The sequence below is a fragment of the Pinus tabuliformis genome, chromosome 4_2, assembly GCF_031772625.1.
Source record: "Pinus tabuliformis cultivar Carrire ecotype Pingquan chromosome 4_2, CPIR1, whole genome shotgun sequence".
NCBI classification, from domain to species: domain Eukaryota; kingdom Viridiplantae; phylum Streptophyta; class Pinopsida; order Pinales; family Pinaceae; genus Pinus; species Pinus tabuliformis.
In genome coordinates this window covers 429,289,362-429,293,290 of record NC_142304.1, presented here as the reverse complement: position 1 = coordinate 429,293,290, position 3,929 = coordinate 429,289,362, and positions in this window count along the sequence as shown.

The window sequence follows — 3,929 nt, the reverse complement described above, 5'->3', positions numbered from 1 at the left end:
TTTATTTATTTTTGTCTAATTGGCTCGCTTACATTAAATGACTAATTTTGTGGTGTTTGAAAAAGAATTAAATATTAAACTAAATATTTTGGAAAAAAAATAAAAAATTAGAGATATTTTAAATTTTATAATTTATTTTCTAATTGGCTCATGTACATGAAATTACTAATTTCATGGTGTTTAAAATTTAATTGTGAGGAAAAAAATTATTTAAAAAATAAAAATATATATATATTTTTTATGTGCAACCACTTGTCATCACATTTAATAAAAAATACACCTATCAAATCTAAATATTTATAAAAATGAATTATCATTATATGAAGTATTAAACAGAATGTCATAACAATTAATAAAGAATATAACTATCAAATCCATTTTAAAATTTATTTTTACTATATAATTTTATAGGAAATCAGATCGAGTTATTCTTCCTTTTAAATACAAACCCTTTGGCTTCCGCTAAAGATTTTATTCCTTAAATCCTTTGGCTTCCACTAAAGGTTTTATTCCTTAAATCCTATGGCTTCCACTAAAGGTTTTACTCCTTAAATGCAATTGCTTGGCTATCCAGCAAAGCAGGGGAGTTACAGAACATTCTAACTTCTTACCTGTCATTTTCGCTTTTTAGCCTGGCTATCCAGCAAAGCAGGGGAGTTACAGAACATTCTAACTTCTTACCTGTCATTTTCGCTTTTTAGCCGGGGCTACCACGCCGCCGGTTTCTTCCTGCTGACCGACGGTAACTGTGAATCACTGCTATCGTTGCTACGCGCAGCCCACATTTCGTCTGCGATGTTCAAAGGTCAGAGTTTGGGACAGGTCCATTTTGTACATTTTGGAAATATTTTTGGAAAAGGAGAGTTGTTTGACTTAACTTTATTCCATCATAAATTTACAATCCAATTAACATAGGGATGCAAAAAAGTATAATAGGTAAAATCAACAATTAAATATGTTTGGATGTCAATTCCAAACCATTTAAAATAGAAAACCAACCATCAACTATACTTCATATATTCATTGAATACACAAATCTCCATTCGAGATAAGCTATGTCTCTCCTAGTGATGACCAGTGGTATGATTTATGTTGAAATTATACCTTCAATGTGAAAAACACAAGAATTTGCATGGTACATAGAAAAATTGAGAAAACCAAATAGCAAATATCTTCCAAGTGTGAAATGGAAAAAGCTGAAAAGACAAAAGACGGTTATATATTCTTGATCGATGGTATTTTAGGTAATATAAAAAATATAAATTTATATTAAATATTGTTAATTCTTTTTTAATCATTTAAAATAGTTATTATTATTCTTAGTACTGATTTAATATTATTATTAATAATTAATACTAGTTATAAGTAAATATTATTATTTAAATTTAATATCATTATTAATTAAAAATTATTATAAATAATTAAGTCATGCATTTAATTAAATATTAATAATAATCAATCAATAATATTAATAGATGATGATGATGAATCTAATTATAATTCTTTAGAATTTTATTTCTTTGTTCAAAAAGAGGCAAAAGAAGCACACCAAGATTATTATAGTTGGGCTGACTTAGTAAGTCAAGAAGACTGGACGTGTGACAGATGTTAGAGAAACAAAAGTAGATGTGAATAACAGTCAAACAATCTAAAAGAAAGTGTTTTTCATCCTCCACTTTCTTAGTATTGCAAAGCTGACAAATTCTATCATCCCATGGAGTCTTGGGAGTAGACCATCGCCCAGTTTAACTTCGAAGTTCGTCTGAGTTAGTTCTAATCTTAGCAAGGTTCATCTTTTTCTTCGAGCTAGTGAGAATAGAGAGATAGTTATGGTTCTCAAGGGTGGGGTTGATCACTTCCTTATAATATCCTAGCTTCCTTTTACCCTCCATCACTTTAGCATCCCATAACTTATCCTTAAATTTGGAGGTGATAGTATCTTTCACATTGTCCATGCTTCCCATGATGATCTCCTCATTTATCCCCCAATGGTTGAGCCAACAATGGGTGTCCTTATGCCACCCACACTTGAGGTGAAGGTGGGGGTTTTGACTAAAATTATAGGCAATTTTAGGAAGCCTATTGGATTCCATGTTGGAAAGATTCTTTTTATACATTAGATATTTAAACATAGCGCTGCTTTCAATAGGGGAAAGGCCAACTTCGATCAGGAGGATAGGATAGCGGTATTTTCCTTCATCTTGAGGTTGTAGTTTATAAATTTCTTTTTAATTATCTCAATCTTTCTCCATGATTCTCTCAATATACTACAACCCTAGACTTCACAACCATATAAGACAATAGGGGTGATGAGGGTCTCAAAGAGGAACCTTTTTTTACTCCAAATACAAAGATCGGTAACCTTACAATTGTCTTTCAATACATAATAAGATTTCGAGCCTATATTCCTTTTCTCATTGTTGTAGTTCCAGTTGAGCTAATAAGGAATGTCAATGCCCAAATATTTATAAGAAGAGACATTTTTCAAGCAATTGTCATCATAGACGAAATTTCCATGGCTGATATTTTTGGATTTAATTATCATGATTTTAGTCTTGTTAGTATTAACCGTCATACCCTTCTTGGAGTAATAGTCATGAAGAGTCTTAAGTGTCTTGTCGAGGTTCTCATGGCTTCTAGCAAGAAGAATGATATCATCGGTGTAGAGGAGAAGAGTGATGATAATACCAGCAAACTCAAATTGTTTTCACCCCATGATTTCCAAACACTCCTATAAATTATCAATGTAAATACCGAAGAGGGTAGTGGAAAGGGGACACCCCAGCTTAACCCTGATATTGAATTTAATATCTTTAGACCACCCTTCGGTGGTTTTAATCTTAGCAACAACTGTCTCATAGAGGCGAATCACAACAATCTTCAGCTTAGGAGGAATCATGATTTCATCAAGTCTTTTTCAAAGCTTATCCCAAGGAATAATGTCAAGGATTTTCTAAATTCCACAAAGAAACAAAATTGACCAACTTTACTATTACAATATTCCTCAGCAATGATCCTGAGGGTGATGAGATGGTTGATAGTTGAGTGACATCTCCTAAAACTAGCTTGCCCTTTAGCTCTTTTACTATTTCTTTCAAGCCAATGGCTAATCTTCTTTTCTAAAATGAGACCATAAAGCTTATCTAAGATGTGGCTAATCATAATGGTCCTACAATTAGTAGGAACAATTTTGTCCCCATTTTTAAAGATAGGAACAATAAGGCTTTGTGTCCAAGGCTTACAGAAGCCATGCTTTATAGCCAAATTGAGAAGCTTATGGAGATGAGGAATGAGGATAGATATTCCTAGCTTTAAGATCCCAACTTGGTATCCTTCAATGTCTTTAGATTTCAGCCTAGCGAGCTTATTAATCCCAAACTCAACGTCGTAAAGAGAAAATATATATTCCTTAATAAGAGTGCTAACATTGTTGTTCATGGTGTCTGGGGAGTCATAGAACTTCTTAAGATAGATGTCCCACTTTTCTAATGGGATCAAATGATTATCTTTAGATTTACAAATAAAAACATTCCACCAAAATTCTGTGGGTGCAACTTTAGAAAGGTGAATAATATTCCCTTATATCTTATTAATATATGACTACTTCTTCTCTTTAATGTTAGATTTGTATGTATTAATACTTCAGATATTTACAGTTTCGTTAGGAGCGTCATGAATTCTTTTCTTACACTTTTATGGTCCTCGTCATACCAAGTGTTGGAAGTTCTATTAATCTTCTTATATGAAACCTCAGTAAATAACTTATTAATGGTAGTAGAAAGGGTATTTAAGAAAAGGTCTATATTATTCTTATTGAAACATGTGTGTCTTTGGATTTCACTGGTATCCTGCATGTGGATGATATGCATAACTAGATTGAGGGTTAAAGACAAAGGCTTGTGGTCAGAGTCAAGCTCGAAATCATTAAG